Here is an 18559-nt window from a genome sequence, read left to right on the forward strand (position 1 = left end):
AGGACAGAACAAATCGACCAACTATCCAGCCAAGAGTTGGCAGTGAAAATCTGGGCAAACAGAGACTCTAAGGTGGATTATGTAAGCCAGTGGATTCTGGAGAAATTTCATCGTGCTTGGAATGGCGAGATGGGCAGCAATACAGACCTGTTGGACTATCAAAACCATTTGAGCAGGACCCTTGGAGTATGCCCCACGTTAGGGACCCTAGGATGGTTGGCAGGCTGGATGTGGCTTCTCCCTTTATCTCTCCCCTCAGATACAGGAAGGAAAAAAGAGAATGTCATGGGAAGAACATCCCAGTAAAATGACAACAGAAGACTAAACCCTTTCACAGGAGGCCTACACGCCGCCGCCTTCGGCACCGCCATGTCTCTAGTGATCCCTGAGAAGTTTCAGCACATTTTGCAAGTCCTCAACACGAATATCGATGGGCGGCGCAAAATAGCCTTTGCCATCACGGCCATTAAGGGTGTGGGCGAAGGTACGCCCACGTGGTGCTGAGAAAAGCAGACACTGACCTCACCAAGAGGGCAGGAAAACTCACTGAGGATGAGGTGGAGCGGGTGATCACCATCATGCAGAATCCCAGACAGTACAAGATCCCCGACTGGTTCTTGAACAGACAGAAGGATGTGAAGGATGGCAAATACAGTCAGGTTCTGGCCAACCGTCTGGATAACAAGCTCCGCGAGGACCTGGAGCGGCTGAAGAAGATCAGGGCACATAGAGGGCTGCGCCACTTCTGGGGCCTCCATGTCCGAGGCCAGCACACCAAGACCACTGGCGGCTGGGGCCACACTGTGGGTGTGTCCAAGAAGAAATGAGTCGGCGGGCCTTTTCTGTTAATAAATAGTTTATATACCGAGAAAAAAAAAAAGAAGACTAAACCAATGAACAACCCATTCCTAAAATGACAGGACCAAAGCACCATCCATACATATAACCCTGAATGTAAATGGCTTAAGCTAAATCAAACGTCATAGATTAGTAGACTGGATTAAAAGACAAAATCCATCTATTTATTGTCTAGAAGAGACACACTTCACCAACAAAAATCAGCGGAAACTATATTGTATGGGTTTTGTTGTTTTCTGTTAGTTTCATCTCTTCAAAACACTTTCTTCTGATTAAATCAATGACTCCTAGATCACACAGTAGCATCATTTTCTTCAAGAAGGTTCTTGACTTTCATTTCTTCAGCTACACGTTAGTCACTTAGTAGCATGTTATTTAACTTCATAGTGTTGTTAATTTCTTTTTTTCTCCCTGATGTTGATTTTGTTTTGTGGCTTTTCATTTAAGGGGATGAATAGTAGCTGTGAAATGGAGACTGTCATATCTAGTAACATGTCATTTAACTTCATGGCATTGTAAATTTCTATTTTTCTTTCTATTGTTGATTTTGTATTATGACTTTTTATTTGAGGGGATGTACAGTAGCTGTGAAATGGAGACTAACATATCCAGATGTGAGGATACAATGCAGTATGCATTTCTACTTCCAGACAAAGATGGACTTACAATGAAACTGTTCACTATATCTTGACAATAGGCTGCTGGACTCTCTGCCATTGTCCATGCCCGCAATGATAGACATATGACTGTTTATGAAGAACTATATTTTAGTAATGATATAGAGGAACTAGTTGGGGGGGAGGGAATTAGGGAGGAGACAAGGGAAATGCCAGGAGCCTATGGAATTGTATCATAAAATGATAATAATAATAAAATGTAAAAAAAAAAAAAAAAAGAGGGTGAGTACGCCGAGGGGGGAGGCCTCCGTGACTGGGCATGTCCGGGACCCACCCAACACCCTCATTGGGTGGTGGGTGAACGGGATTGGGGAGGGGCGCAACCTCGGGCCTGCAGGATTTAACTTCCGGCTGCCAGAGGCGAGCCGAGGGCTGCGGGAGAGGACGTCTAGCTCGGATCCCGAACCCAGTCCGCCATGTGCCCATGGCTCATGGCGGGCTGGGCCCGGACATGCCTGGGTGCGGCCTGCTTCCTTCTGGGGTGAGTACGCCGAGGGGGGAAGCCTCCGTGACTGGGCATGTCCGGGACCCACCCAACACCCTCATTGGGTGGTGGGTGAACGGGATTGGGGAGGGGCGCAACCTCGGGCCTGCAGGATTTAACTTCCGGCTGCCAGAGGCGAGCCGAGGGCTGCGGGAGAGGACGTCTAGCTCGGATCCCGAACCCAGTCCGCCATGTGCCCATGGCTCATGGCGGGCTGGGCCCGGACATGCCTGGGTGCGGCCTGCTTCCTTCTGGGGTGAGTACGCCGAGGGGGGAGGCCTCCGTGACTGGGCATGTCCGGGACCCACCCAACACCCTCATTGGGTGGTGGGTGAACGGGATTGGGGAGGGGCGCAACCTCGGGCCTGCAGGATTTAACTTCCGGCTGCCAGAGGCGAGCCGAGGGCTGCGGGAGAGGACGTCTAGCTCGGATCCCGAACCCAGTCCGCCATGTGCCCATGGCTCATGGCGGGCTGGGCCCGGACATGCCTGGGTGCGGCCTGCTTCCTTCTGGGGTGAGTACGCCGAGGGGGGAGGCCTCCGTGACTGGGCATGTCCGGGACCCACCCAACACCCTCATTGGGTGGTGGGTGAACGGGATTGGGGAGGGGCGCAACCTCGGGCCTGCAGGATTTAACCTCCGGCTGCCAGAGGCGAGCCGAGGGCTGCGGGAGAGGACGTCTAGCTCGGATCCCGAACCCAGTCCGCCATGTGCCCATGGCTCATGGCGGGCTGGGCCCGGACATGCCTGGGTGCGGCCTGCTTCCTTCTGGGGTGAGTACGCCGAGGGGGGAGGCCTCCGTGACTGGGCATGTCCGGGACCCACCCAACACCCTCATTGGGTGGTGGGTGAACGGGATTGGGGAGGGGCGCAACCTCGGGCCTGCAGGATTTAACTTCCGGCTGCCAGAGGCGAGCCGAGGGCTGCGGGAGAGGACGTCTAGCTCGGATCCCGAACCCAGTCCGCCATGTGCCCATGGCTCATGGTGGGCTGGGCCAGGGCGGCCAGTGTGCCATTTGGCGCCAGGCTGTGCCTACTGGCCGCCCGGCCGGGGAGCTCTGGGGTATTGGACATCTGAATCGCTGCTGAGATAGCTCTAGAGTGACCCCACTGTTTCTGGGATCTGAGTCAATCCTAAAGATTCCCAATGCCAGTAACTCTTCCTTTGAAGAACTTCCAATCCCTTAACAATGCTGAGCTTTGAACACCTATCAAGTAAAAGATAAGCTCCGGCTTGTGTAGCAGGCTGGCACCTAATGGTCCTCGGAGCAACCACGTGCAGGTGTGTGATTTACAGCTAGGAACGGTCCCAATCTGGGAAGCCACAGCTGGGATGAGGTTCCCACCAAGGGGTGTATGTGCTGGAATGGGGGCTGCGTTCTATCTAGGAAACAGTTGCAGTCACCCGAGGCACTAGTGTGGGCTGGGATTGGATGCACCAGGCCGGTTCAGATCCCAGCACCATCTGGTGTTATGGAGAAACAGGGTAGATGTGGGACTGACTAGGCTGGGTCTCAATCCCCTTCTGAGCCATGTGTGAGCTGTATGTGGGTATGGATGAGCCATGGCTGGGCTGAAACATCCAACAACAAGAGTCAGAATGGGGTGAAAGCCAGCCAGGAAAAGCCACTGTTCCTGCTAGGACAGGAGGTGAACTGAGTAGGGTTGGCTCAAGAACCCCCTGGCAAGCGCAAAATCTGGCATTGGGAGGGGTTCTGATGGAGGAGCCTGGGCAACTCCTCTGGCAGGACACAGTCCCTGCAGGTAAGCGCGAGAAGCATGATTGGAAACAGCCCAGAATAGGCCATGGAAAGTTTCCCACTGGCATTCATTCGGCATGGGTCAGGAGCAGGCCAGGCTGAATCAGTTCATGTCATCCTCTGGCAAATCCGATCACCAGAACAGAGTGTGGAATGGGCCGGGTTTGGTTGCGACAAAACCAGTACACATTCTGGAACGCCAGGGCGTGGTTGCCTGTACTGGATATGAATGCAACACCCATCCAGCACACGTGAGATCCAGGAAGGGAGGGGCAGAGCTGGTGGGGGGGTTAAGGGGCTGGTCCCCTCGCTGGACAACCACTCCCACTGGAGAGTGTTGGCTGGGATAGAGACAGACACGACTAAGCAAGGCTACAACACCTGTGCGCTGCATGTGGACAAGATCAGGGCCACAGCATCAGCTGGCAGAAGCTGGCACTGGGGACTAATTCTGTCGAGTCAAATCACAGGACCACCTAAAGAGTGCATAAACCGGGACAGAGAGACCTGGGAGGGAAAAAGTGGGTTCCCCCTTCTTGGGTCACTATTCCCGTGGGAGGGCATGAAAACTAGGACGGGGGCTGGGATGGCTAGACAGAGGCACTCAACAACATCTGTGAGGGCTGGATGGTTGAGTCGATTAGATAGAACTAAGCTTTAATACCCATTGACAAGTACCAGAGCCAAATGGGATGGGGGACAGACTGGTCTTCTGCTACACAAATTGGCAAACCAGGGTAGGGGGCAGGCTTGGTGGGGGTTATTGTGGGTCGCCCCGACTAGGCTGCAGCTCCCACTGGTTGATGTAAGGGCCGAACCAGACTGGACTGCAACACCCATTGGTTCCAGTGCAACTCGGGACTGAAAACAGAACCAACACAGCAATTGCAACCACCAGCTGATCAGGGTGATGGACTGTGCCGCGCCCTGTGCTTGCTAGAACATACAAGAATCTGGTCTGGGAATACCTCAAAGTATCTTTGGAGATCTCCCCACTTGAACTGCTGGACTCAGAATTCTAATCAAGAAAAGACAGAAGACAGAGCAGATCAATCATTCATCTCAGCTATATGTTGGCAGCGAAATATGGGACAAATGGAGACTTCATGATGGACCATATCAATCAGTGGACCACCTCATCGAGCGAAACTGGCAGTGACTCATAACTGGAGAACTATTAACTCCACTTGAGCACATATCTCAGAGCATGCCCCACATATGGGACTTGGGGTGGGCGGGAAACCGGGTGGGGCTTCTCCCTCAATATCCCCTTTTACCTCAGATACATGATGGAAACAATATGGACATAATAGCATTGCCCACCTCCCTATCCCCCTGAACCTTTTTTTTTTTTCCTTCTCTTTCTTGATTTTCCTTCAACTATAGTTAACTATGTAAAGATTGTCAACAACAATACAATAAAATGGATTATACATAAAAAAAAAAAAAGAGAATGTCAAAACAATGGTTTCACTCACTTCCCTGTAAGCCTTGACTCTTTGCACCCTAATCAAATATGTAAAAAATATAAAAAATAAAATTTATATGATTAAAAAATAAAATTAAAATAATAACTTAGATGGTGAAAATCTGATGATATGCAGATACACATCCAGAAAAGACAAGAAGATTTTAATAGACTTTTGAGATTATAGGTAGTCTTTTACTATACTAAAACTCAGTAAGTGGTAGTTCAAAGATTTACTTAGTTTTATTTGAAAGGCAGAATTACAGAGAGAAAGAGACATAGAGAGATCTTCCATCCACTGGTTCACTTCCCAAATGGTCGTAATGGCCAGATCTGTGCTGATCTGAAGCTAGGAGCCAGGAATTTTCTATAGATCTCCCACGTGGGCGCAGGGTCTCAAGGCTTAGAGCCATCCTATGTTGCTTTTCCAGGCCATCAACCATGAACAGGATAGGAAGCAGAGCAGCCAGAACATAAACTGGTGCCCATATGGGATGCCAACAGTGCAGGCAGAGAATTAGTCTGCTTTGTCATGGCACCAGCCCTTGTTAAGTGGTAGTTTATTAAAGGTTAGTTATAATGTAAAACTTGAGCTTATAACAGTGAATATTTTGTAATCTGTCACATTATAGTACTTGTGCTTTGAATGTTTCTTTTTCTTTATCCATGCATGGTTTTGCAATTTTGTGTATTAATCATTTGTGAAATATTGTTTTACTCACTTATATAGATCTTCACAATACTGACTCATTAAGCAAACATTTTAAAAATCACAGCTCCACCAATCTCATCAGAAATGTTCTTCAAATTAAAAAGCTGTTAAGGTTTATGATGACTGATACAAGTTTTCCAAAATTCTGATGTTGTCTTGAAAGCTCAAGTATTACTGGAAAAAAAATACTGTAAGCAAATTTCCTTAGAATGACTAGCTTACTTTGTTTATTTTGATGAATGGTTGGCCCTAATTTCTCAGTTCTTTTTTCATGTAAATACAGTGTCCCATGCAAAAACAATTCAAATGGGGGAGGGGCAGGACTGTTGTGCTGTGATAGGTAAAGCTGCTTCTGCTATGCCTGCATCCCATATGGGTACCAGTTTGTGTCCCAACTGCTCCACTTATGAACCAGCTCACTGTTAATGTCCTGGGAAAGGAACAGAATAGGACCCAAATGTCTGATCTCCTCCTACCTGTGTGGGAGATCAGGATGAAGCTCCTGGCTCCTGGCTTAAGTCTGGCCCAATGCTGATCGTTGCAGCTATCTGGAGAGTAAACCAGCAGATGGAAACACAATGTCTCCTCTTTCTCTCTCTTCCTCTCTCTCTCTCTCCAACCCAGACCTTTAAACTAAATTAATAAACCTTTTTAAAAAAGAATTCAAATTGAAACCTAAAATAATGACACAAGAGCTTTTCCTAAGAAAACCATTATTACACTTTTGAATATGTAGAAGTGTTACACAAATATGAGTACTAACACAGAATGTTGAAAAGATGTGTGCTTGAAGGCCAATATTTACTGACAGGTGCTCTCAAAGAGTTTTATTGATTCTTAGGCATCCATGGAGCATACGCTAAGACCTCTGGTGACCAGACATTTGGTACTGTGGTTAAAATGCAATAGGGATGCCCACATCTCATATTGGAGTGCCTGGATTTGAGTTCTGGCTATTCTATTTCAGATTCCAACTTCCTGCTGTTGCAGACGCTGGGAGATAGCAGATGATGGCTCAAGTAGTTGAGTCCTTGCCACCCACACAGGAGACTCAGATTAAATGCCAGTCCTCACTTTGGCCTGCCCCAGTCCTTACTATTGCAAGTTTTTGCTTATATATATTATGTCGATAGATGATTGTTTCCTGTCTGCCTCTGTGTCTTTCAAACAAATGAAAAAATTAATACAATTTTAGTAAGAACTGAAGCCTCTTATGACTTTGTCTAAATGAACTCTGACTTCATCTAAGAGGATGCTTCCAGCATCCTTCCCCATGGCAAAAGGGTCTGGCTGGAGCCCAGTGAGATAGTGGAATCCCCAAAGCCAGTTTCTGTCAGCAGATCTGGAAGCTGATCCAAGATGTGCTCATTACCCGCAAGCTTGTGACTGTGCATTCCTGGGCTTGCTGCTAGAAAAACATCTTGTCCTGTGGGAGAGGGTGATCAAAAGGGTACAACCAATAGACAAACGCCATGCCCGTTAACCTGAAAGAGAAGGCTGTGGCTTCTGCACCAGATGCTCAGAAGATACCGCGGACCTATGAAGATCAGCTACTGTGCCTATCACAACCCTTACCTGAAGGTGAAGGGAAACCCATTCAAAAACAAGCCAGTTCTCATGGGATACATATTGGCAAACTGGGAAGAATATTTGTGAATCAATGGCCAACTTTTGAACAATTTCATATGTCTTCCACTGCTTAGAGCATTTACCCTTCTTAAACTATTCTGCTATTTCCTTGTCCTTTGGATCCGTCCCCACATACAGACACCCCCCAGCCGTACACGTACATATTCCTTAAACAAAAAGGAAACAACCACAGATCACAGGAGGCCGATGAGGCCTGTGAGAAGCTCCTGGCTGAGGCCAGTGGATCTAAGACCAAAGAAACACAACAATACCTGAAGTGCGCCTTCACACCATGAACAGTCAAGGCCATGTCCAATGAGGAAAAGACTAGGAAATAAAGCTTCCCCTCTCCTGTCCTTACACTGTGGTCTCAGGGTTGACAATGGACCAATTACTGAAATAAAACAAGTTCTGGGGCCAGTACAATGGCTCAGTTGGTTAATCCTTCACCTGCAAGCTCTGGCATCCCATATTGGCATCTGTTTGTGTCCTGACTGCTCCATTTTACATCCAGCTCTCTGCTTATGACCTGGGAAAACAGTAGAGGATGGTCCAAGGCCTGGGGACCCTGAACCTTTGTGGGAGACCCGGAAGAAGCTCCTGGATCCTGCCTTCATAGTCTCAGCTCTGGCCATTGTAGCCATTTTTTTTTTTAAGATTCATTTATTTTTATTACAGTCAGATATACAGAGAGGAGAGACAGAGAGGAAGATCTTCCGTCCGATGATTCACTCCCCAAGTGACCGCAACGGCCGGTGCTGCACCGATCCAAAGCCGGGAGCCTGGAACCTCTTCTGGGTCTCCCACGCGGGTGCAGGGTCCCAAAGCTTTGGGCCATCCTTGACCACTTTCCCAGGCCACAAGCAGAGGGCTGGATGGGAAGTGGAGCTGCCAGGACCAGAACTGGCGCCCATATGGGATCCCGGTGCATTGAAGGCAAGGACTTCAGTCGCTAGGCCATGGTGCCAGGCCCCATTGTAGCCATTTTGTGAGTGAACCAGCATTGGAGGATCTTTGTCTCTCCTTCTTTCTGTAAATCTACCTTTCCAATAGAAATAAAATAAATCTTAAGAAAAAAGAAATTTAAAAAAGTTCTATTTGAAGAAAAAGGAGAAACCTACTGGTTCTTTCCTGCTGGTTCCCACTGTTTCTTTCTTTTTTTTTTTTTTTTTTAAGATTTATTATTATTGGAAAGCCGGATATACAGAGAGGAGGAGAGACAGAGAGGAAGATCTTCCATCCGATGATTCACTCCCCAAGTGAGCCGCAACGGGCCGGTGTGCTCCGATCCGATGCCGGGAACCAGGAACCTCTTCCAGGTCTCCCACGCAGGTGCAGGGTCCCAAAGCTTTGGGCCGTCCTTGACTGCTTTTCCAGGCCACAAGCACCGGCGCCCATATGGGATCCCGGCGCGTTCAAGGCGAGGACTTTAGCCGCTAGGCCACGCCGCCGGGCCCGGTTCCCACTGTTTCTAGAGCTTACACTTGGTGCCCACCATAAAATAAAATGGCCATTCCGTTCTTTATGCCATCTGTATCATAGTACAGATACTTGGAGAATAAACACTTCAGCTTGTTTAGCTTTGGCTCCTTTCTTCATAAGACAGCCCAAGACCTGGTGTGTGCTGAGTAGAATTGAAATGAACTGAAAATAAATTTTCTTTTGGCCTCCCACTTTGTTGATGGGAAAACTGGGCTGAGAGCCGAGTTTGCTGACAACATCTGTTCTTAACTTTTCTTCTCATTAAGTCATGTTATTATTCCTCTTGCCTAGCCTCGACCTTATTACTTATTGTTACTTATGAAGTTCACAGGAAGTATTGAGTAAATGCTTATTAAAGGCAGACCGTAAGCTATAATATTTGCTTCCTGGTCACAGTGATTGTTTTTTATTTTTTCCCCAAGGGATGTGTGTGTGGCTCTGGGGGAGGGAGGGTAGTGAGGGAAGGGATTATTTTAAGAAAGACAAACTCTGTAAACTGTGGGAGACAAAAGAAACCTTTCAAAAGTTGAGCCTTAAAAAAAAGTTGAGCCTTAAAACACAAATATTCTTCCCACAGTCTGTTAGAGAACTCTCTTTGGGGATTTGTTGGACACAATATAATATTCATCTACTTCTTTTGGCTGTGGACTCATCAGTGAAATGGATCATTTGTCCTGCCTTCCCAGCTGGACTGTAAGGATCATAAGGGTTGGAATTACTGTTTTCAGAGTGTTGAGTGAAAGACAAAAAAAAAGAAAGAAAGAAAGAAAGAAGAAACTGCCTTGGCAGCCAATTGCATAGCTCAAAAATACTTACATTTTATTTTTGTTTGTAACTGCAGTTCTTGCCCAAAAGGTTCACAGTAAAAGGCAGCAAACAATGCTACAGAATTTAATAGAAATATCTAGAGAATAATTTTTACCAACTAGGGCTACAATATTTCCTTTCAGGAATTATGAAATTTCATTGTTGTTGTTTTCTTTTCTTTCTTTTCTTTTTTTTTAAGTTTTATTTTATTTTATTTTTTTTTACAAGGCAGAGCTAAGCTAGTTCAGAAGTGCAGCAGCCAGGACTTGAACTGGTGCCTGTATGGGATGTCGGCAATGCAGGCGGCAGCTTAACCCATTACACCACAAGAACAGCCCCTGTTGGTGCTTTTAATCATGATCTGGATGCATATTCTAAACTAAAATAAGTGACTTAATCCATTTTGTTATTTTCTCCCACTTTATTGCAAACAAAAATTTCAGACAGCAATTTGTTTTCAAATTATAAAGTATGGTTTAGGTGTCCCAGTTCCTTTACTCATTTAGCAATGATTTATGGAGGGCCTATTATGTACCAAGTACCAAGAAGAGTTTAAGGCTTATATAATACATTAGTTAATAGCGTTAAGATCCAATCCTTATGGCCCTTACAGTCCAGCTGGGAAGACAGCACAAATGATAAATAACAAACAAGGAAAATTCTAGTTTATTAGAAGGTGATATGTGTATTGGGAGTAAGAAAAAGTTGGGCAGGAAGAAATGGAGGTGGAGGGAGAACACCACACTGAAAGCTTTATGGCCTTAGAGCCCTATAGAGGCTGTCGAAGCTTTGAACTTAAATCTTTAAAAAATTTTCTATTTAACAAATTTAGAAGTAAATACAAACAGAATGGCTTATGTTAGTGAAAATAAGAGTGTAGTAAAGTCCTCTAAAACTACTCTTCTTCCTACTAACAATGAGGATACTGTCAAAAATTGCCAAAATCAATTTGAATTTGCATCATGAGTAGTAGTAATCAATTCGAGTCACTTCAAAATCTGTTGGTCATTTATACATACACACTAAAGAATACAATTGTATTGCTTCCTTGTTGTTCGGTGATAAAGACACGGGGCTTAAAAAAAGAGATTTATTTGTTTCTATTGGAAAGGCAGATTTACAGAGAAGCAGAGCGAGAGAATGATCTTCCATCTACTGGTTCACTCCCCAAGTGGCTGCAATGGCTGGAGCTGAGCTAATCTGAAGCTAGAAGCCAGGAACCTCTTCTGGGTCTCTCATGCAAGTGCAGAGTCTCAAGGCTTCGGGCCATCCTCTACTGCTTTCCCAGGCCACAGGCAGGGAGCTGCGTGGGACCTAGAGCAACTGGGACATGAGCCAGTTGGTGCCTTTACGGAATCCTGGAACATACACGGTGAGGATTTAGCCACTGAGCCATCGCACCAGGCCCAAAGCATGTGACATTTTAACAAGGATCAGTTAAAAAACAAATGGCCAACAAAATGAAAGTGCTATTTAAAAAATGAAAAAATGAGAATGCTAAAGTGAAATGTTGACCATACTGTCATTATGGACTGTGGATATGCAGCCAGAGGAACTTCATTGATTTATCTATATTTATATGCAAAATGTCATTATAACTTGGATGAGTATGTTCCAAAAGAAGCAAGAGCAGTAAAAACCTTCATGTTAAAGGACTTCATGAGCTTGAAAATACAGAGAGTAAAATGTTATTACCTGGGGCCCGGAGCCATGGCCTAGTGGCTAAAGTCCTCGCCCTGAACGCCCCGGGATCCCATATGGGCGCTGGTTCTAATCCCAGCAGCTCCACTTTCCATCCAGCTCCCTGCTTGTGGCCTGGGAAAGCAGGAGAGGACAGCCCAAAGCTCTGGGACACTGCACCCGCGTGGGAGACCCGGAAGGGGTTCCTGGTTCTCAGCTTCGGATTGGCGCAGTACCGGCCGTTGTGGCTCACTTGGGGAGTGAATCATCGGATGGAAGATCTTCCTCTCTGTCTCTCCTCCTCTCTGTATATCCGCCTTTCCAATAAAAATAAATAAATTTGTTTAAAAAAAGTTATTACCTGATAGAAAGGAATATGGCAATTTTCCAAAGCATAAAGAAGTTGCTTGTTCCATGTACAACATGTTAAAAAGCAGCAAATTCTTTCAAGCTATTCTCATTATTTTCTATTGACGAAAACAATTAATGCCCATTTTTCTTAATATTACAGTTCACTAAATAATCACTACTTCTTTTTTTTAGATTTATAGATTCATTTTTCTATGTGAAAGAGTTATAGAGAAAGAGGGATAGAGAGAAAGATTTTTTATCCATTGGTTCACTCCTCAAATGGCTACAATGGCTGGAACTACGTTGATCTGATGCCAGGAGCCAGGGGTTTCTTCTGTTTCTTCCTCATGAGTTCAGGGGCCCACTGCTTGGGCAATCTTCTGCTGCTTTCCCAGGCACATTAGCAAGAATATGGATCACAAGTGGAGCAGCTGGGACTCAAATTGGTAGCCATATGGAATACTAGTGTAGCAGACTCTGGCTTTACCGCCTACATCATAGTGCCAGCCCCTGCTTTTTCTGATTTTAAAATTTTTCTAAGATTTATAACAACAGTGGCACAGTTTTTGGAATAAAAATGTTTGTTTACATTTTTATTTGAAAGCCAGAGAGACAGAGAAGGATTCACAATTCATTGGTTTATTTCCCAAATACCTATAACAGCCAGAGATAGGCCAGGCTAAAAGCAGGAACCTAGAACACAATTGGATGTACCACGCGAGTGACAGGCACCTGAGATCCGAGGGCATCACCTGCTGTCTCCCAGGGGATGTATCAGCTGGAGGTTGGAATCAGAAAAGAAGCCAGGACTGACACCCAGGTACTCCAGTAGCAGATGCAAACATCCCAAGTGGAGTCTTAACCACCAGACTAACACCCATTTCATTAATTGGTTGCTTTATTCATCACAACATTATGAGTGAAGTACTATTTTTGTCCTTATTTTTAAAAAGTAGAATCTTGGACCTGGTGTGAAGGCTCAATTGGCTAATCCTCCACCCTCTGCAAGCACCAAAATCCCATATGAATGTTGGTTCATGTTCCTAATATTCCACTTCCCATCTAGCTCCCTGCTTGTGGCCTGGAAAAGCCATGGAGTCAAAGTCAGGAGTCAGGAGCATCACCCAGGTCTCTCACATAGATGGGTGGCTCACAAACACCTGGGCAATCACCTGCTGCTTTCCAGAGCGAGTTTTAGCAGGTGGCCGGATTGGAAGAGGAGGCTGACTTGATCCCAGGCCCTCTCTGATCTGGGATGCAGGCATCCCAGATGGTGGCTGAACCACTGTACCACTCACCTACATCATCATCATCATCATCATCATCATCATTATTAGAAAGGCATAGAGATCACATTTCCATTCAATGGTTCCCTCCCCAAAAGCCACCAATATCCAGGTCTGAGCTGGGCTGAAGTCAGGAACCAGGCACTCAGTCCGGGTCTCTTACAAGGATGGCACAGACCCAACTGCTTGAGCTTTGGTTTGTTACCTCTCAGGATATGTAAGGAGCTGGATCAGAAGTAGAGAAGCCTGAACTCACCCAGGCACTCTGATAGGTGACACAGGTGACTCAACCAGTGCTGAGCTGCAGCAAATGCCTAGTGCATTCCCCAGACTTTTACTTATTTGTTTTAAAGATTTATTTCTTTTTACTTGAAAGACAGGTTTACAGAGAAGACACACACACACACACACACACACACACACACACACACACATCTTCCATCCTCTGGTTCACTTCCCAGATGACCGCAATGGTAGGAGCTGAGCCGATCTGAAGCTAGGAGTCAGGAGCTTCCTCCATGTTTCTCACATGGGTTCAGGGTCCCATTGCTTTGTGCCATCCTCCACTGCTTTCCTAAACTACAAGACTTGGGAGCTAGAATGGGAAGTGGAACAGCCAGGACATAAACCTGTGACCATTGGAAAGCTGACACTAGCATATGGAGGATAAGCTTATTAAGCCACCATGCCAGCTCCATTACCCGGACTTTTTTTTTTTTAAGATTTATTTATTTTTTATTACAAAATCAGATATATAGAGAGGAGGAGAGACAGAGATCTTCCATCTGATGATTCACTCCCCAAGTAAACCACAATGGCCAGTGCTTGCCAATCCGAAGCTGGGAACCAGGAACTTCCTCCAGGTCTCCCACGCGGGTGCAGCGTCCCAAAGCTTTGGGCCGTCTTCGACCGCTTTCCCAGGCCGCAAGCAGGGAGCAGGATGGGAAGTGGAGCTGCCTGGATCAGAACTGGCACCCGTATGGGATCCCAGGGTGTTCAAGGCGAGGACTTTAGCCGCTAGGCCACACCGCCGGGCCCCATTACCTGGACTTTTAAAAGAAGTATTAGGGGCTGGTGCAGTGGTATAGCAAGCTAATCCTCTGCCTGTGACACCAGCATTCCTTATGGGCATCAGTTTATTTTCTGGCGGCTCCACTTTTATTTATTTATTTATTTTAATTATTATTATCATTTTGTGATACAATTCCTTTTTTTAAAATTTTATTTATTTTTTATTACAAAGTCAGATATACAAAGAGGAGGAGAGGCAGAGAGGAAGATCTTCCATCCAATAATTCACTCCCCAAGTGATCACAATGGCCGGTGCTGCGCCTATCCAAAGCCAGGAACCTCTTCCAGGTCTCCTATGTGGATGCAGGGTCCCAAAGCTTTGGGCCTTCCTTGACTGCTTTCCCAGGCCATAAGCAGGGAGCTGGATGGGAAGTGGAGTTGCCGGGATTAGAACCGTCACCCATATGGGATCCCGGTGCATTCAAGGGGAGGACTTTAGCCACTAGGCCATGGCGCCGGGCCCCCTGTGATACAGTTCTATAGACCCTGGCATTTCCCTTACCCCATCTCCAAGTTCCCTTCCTCCCCACACACTGAGTTCCTCTGTTTTATGACTACAGTATAGTTCATAAACAGTCATATGTCCATCATTGCGGGTATGGACAATGGCAAACAGTCCAGCATCCTATTGTCAAGCTATAGTTAGCAGTTTCATTGGGAGTCCATCTTTGGTCTGGAAGTAGAGATGCATACTACATTGTAGCCTCACATCTGGATATAATAGTCTCCATTACACAGTTACTATATATCCCCTTAAATGAAAAGCCACAATACAAAATCATCAACAGGAAGAAAAATAAAAATTTACAATACCATGAAGTTAAATAACGTGCTGCTGAATGACTAATGTGTCACTGCAGAAATGAAAAAGAAAAATCAAAAACCTTCTTGAAGAAAATGATGCTACTGTATGATCTATGAGTCACTGAAGAATTTAATCAGAAGAAAGTGTTTTGAAAAAAGTAAACTAAATAAAAAAATCAAAATCCATGAGATATAGTTTCTGCTGATCTTTGTTGGTGAGATATGTCTTCTGTAGGAAACAAATAGATGGGTTTTGTGTTTTTAATCCAGTCTACTAATCTATGATGTTTGATTGAGGAGTTTAAGTCATTTACATTCAGGGTTAATACGAATGAGTGGTAATTTGGCTCTGTCATTTTAGCAATGGGTTGTTAACTGATTTAGTTTTATGTTGCTATTTTACCAGGATGTTCTTCACATTTGCCTTTGGTTTTGTTGGATGCTATTCCTTTTCTCTGTCAAGAGACCATCTTGGGGCCCTGCGCCATGGCCTAGCGGCTAAAAGTCCTCGCCTTGAAAGCGCCGGGATCCCATATGGACGCCGGTTCTAGGTTCTAATCCCGGCAGCTCCACTTCCCATCCAGCTCCCTGCTTGTGGCCTGGGAAAGCAGTCAAGGACGGCCCAAAGCTTTGGGACCCTGCACCCGCGTGGGAGACCTGGAAGAGGTTTCTGGTTCCCGGCATCGGATTGGCGCGCACCAGCCCGTTGTGGCTCACTTGGGGAGTGAATCATCGGATGGAAGATCTTCCTCTCTGTCTCTCCTCCTCTCTGTATATCCGCCTTTCCATTAATAATAATAAATCTTAAAAAAAAAAAGAGACCATCTTGAAGTATCATTTGTAGGGCAGGTTTGGAAGAAGCATATTCTTTTACCTTTTCTTTACTGTGGAAAAATTGAATTTTATTTTCAAAGACAAAGGAAATTTTTGCTGAGTACGTTATCCTGGGCCAACAGTTTTTTGCTTTTAGAATCTGTAATATGTCGTTCTATTCTCTTCTGGCCTGTCGAGTATCCTGTGAGAGGTCTGTGAATTTAATTGGCGTTCTTTATAAGTCAGTTGATCTTTTTCATGTGCACATTGAAGGATCTTTCCCTTATGCTCAATTGAAGAGAGGTTGATTATCATGTGCCATTGTGAAGATCACTTCTGGTCAACCCTGTTGGGAGTTCTGTGTCCTTCCTGGATGTTGTTTCCCAATTCTTTCTCCAGATTATGGAAACTTTCCCTTATTATTTCATTGAATACACCTCTAATTCCAATTTCTCTTTCTGCACCTTCTGGGACTCCCATAACTCTTACATTTGGCTTGTTAATTGTGTCTTTCAATTATTGAACTTTTTTTTTTTTTTTTGGCTTGCTCCAGCTCTGTTCCCAGCTTTTTGTTTCTCCCAGGTGACAGGAAATATCTTCTTCTCTCTCTCTCTCTCTTTTTTTTTTTTTTTTGCAGCAAAAAACTTTTATTTCCATTTGGTCCATGGTTTAAGAGAGTGCTCTGGGGGCTGTTAAGAACCTGCCCAGTGGCTGGAGGGGATGGTTAGGCATAAATGGGGATACCTGGAGATACAGGCCCTCCCCCCCCCATGGCTGCTGGGCTCTGCCACCCCTAGTCGTGCTTCAGAGTGAGCCTTTCGAAGAGGTACTCACCCAGGCCAGCCTGGGATCCTGGGGGGCAGCCACTCTGCGGATGTTGGTCAGGTGGTCACCCCTTGAGGAGTTTGACCTCATCAAGGAAGTGGTTCTCCAGGAAGTCACAGAGATGAGGGTCTATGTGGGCAGAAGTTCCAGAAGGGCCTGATTCAGGTTCTTCTCCAGACCCAAGTCGGCTTCCAAGGCGTCTGGGTTTTGCCCCACTTATCTTGGGGCGGCTTCTGCACATCGTGGAACAGGGCGCAGCCGCCACGTTGGTTTTGCATCTTCAAAAGACGCTTGGTGCCCTCATGCTTTTCATCTGCCAGCTTGCGGAAGAAGTGGCCCACGCCCTCCAGAGCCACATCATCGTGGTCGAAATAGTAGCCCAGAGAGAGGTAGGTGTAGGAGGCCCGCAGGTGCAGATTGACCAGGTGGTTGACCGCAGCCTCCACCTCAGTGGAATAATTTTGATGAATCTGGGAGGTCATGGTTGTTCAGCGATCAAGGAGATGACCCCAAAAAACAGTGTTGGAAGAGGTGGAGATGGCCGACAGGTGGTCCCGGAGGTTGTAAACTGGAGAACAGAAGGGAAGGCAGTTGAAATCGGTGAAAGAGAGTCCCGGGGCCTGTTCCGTTCAAATACTGTTGAAGCAAGACACAGGTCCGCAGGTCTCTCGGAGCATCGATCAGGAAATATCTTCTAATTTTGAGATTCTCTCTTCTGCCCTCTTTATTCTATTTTGGAGACTCTCCACGGTACTTTTAATTTGTTCCACTGTGTTCTTCATTTCTGATATGTCAGTTTTCATTTGATTAATTTCCACTGTGACATATTGCTTGAATTCCTTGAATGCCTGCTTTACATGCTTCTCATTATTGATAAGAAGCTTTATAAGAAGTGTTTTTAATCTGTATCTCCCATTTTCTCGATGTCTTCCTCAGTTAACTCTGATGATGGCAGAGGCTTTGCACCTTTGCAGGGGAGTTTTCAGTAATATTCATTGTGCCTTTGTCTCTTCTTTTGCTCTTGGTCATTACATTTCTGGTTGTCAGATTCTTGTCCTTGGGGCAGGTTTCTAAGCTGTGTCGCCCACAGGTTCACAGTTTGATTTTATTAATTGCAGTTGGTACATGGCTCTTTGTTTGCAGTCAGTTGTGCCACTCCCTCCAGAGAGTTCCATTTCTGGGTTCTTGTGTTAGATTTCCACCATGGTCTCTGTAGCCCCAGCTCCTGGTTCACCAGTCTCCACTTCCTGTGATACCGTGCTGAGGCTGCACCGTTGTCTGTATAACTTTTCTTCCACTTCTGGTTTGAACAGTTCCCAGGATTAGGGAGACACCTAGGTTGTTGGTGGTGGTACTGATCTTGCTGGAACCTGTTGGCCATTAGGTCTGAGGGCCACATGGACCTGTTTTGACCCGTACAATGCCATAGTCAGTATTATTTTCCTGTGGGACCGGTGCAATCCACTGAACTCAGTGAGTTCTCGCCAAGCTCAGCACATGCACAACTCACTGTTGTCTCCTGCAGTCTTAAATTCTTGGCCACCCCATAAGAAATGGCACCTGATGTGCCACTGCTAGGAATCTTTATCTGCTGGCTGTCAGGTCTGAGGGCTACTCGGACCTGTCTTGGGTGGAACCTGTTGGATGCCATGTTATTGCAATTCATTGAGTCAGAAATGACTTCACTTCCAGCTCAGTGCACACATGGTACTGTCCATAGCCCTTGCCTCCTTAAACAAAATTGTGCCCAATATTGAATCAGTAGCAATCCTAACAATCTCTTTAACAGGAGGTCATACGCATAGAGCAGAGGGGACCCCAGAGTGGAGCAGGGGGACAGGAGGAAGTTGT

The 18559-nt window shown here is 45.9% G+C and overlaps 2 pseudogenes; one reads left to right on the top strand and one right to left on the bottom strand.

Annotated features, from left to right (window-relative positions):
* The first annotated feature begins 339 nt into the window (after window positions 1-339).
* LOC101521597 (small ribosomal subunit protein uS13-like) lies at window positions 340-861 on the top strand (annotated as a pseudogene).
* A 15815-nt stretch (window positions 862-16676) lies between these two features.
* On the bottom strand, window positions 16677-17370 carry LOC101521843 (ferritin light chain-like; annotated as a pseudogene).
* Between the last annotated feature and the right edge of the window lie 1189 nt (window positions 17371-18559).

This window comes from Ochotona princeps, chromosome 2, assembly GCF_030435755.1.
Source record: "Ochotona princeps isolate mOchPri1 chromosome 2, mOchPri1.hap1, whole genome shotgun sequence".
NCBI lineage: Eukaryota > Metazoa > Chordata > Mammalia > Lagomorpha > Ochotonidae > Ochotona > Ochotona princeps.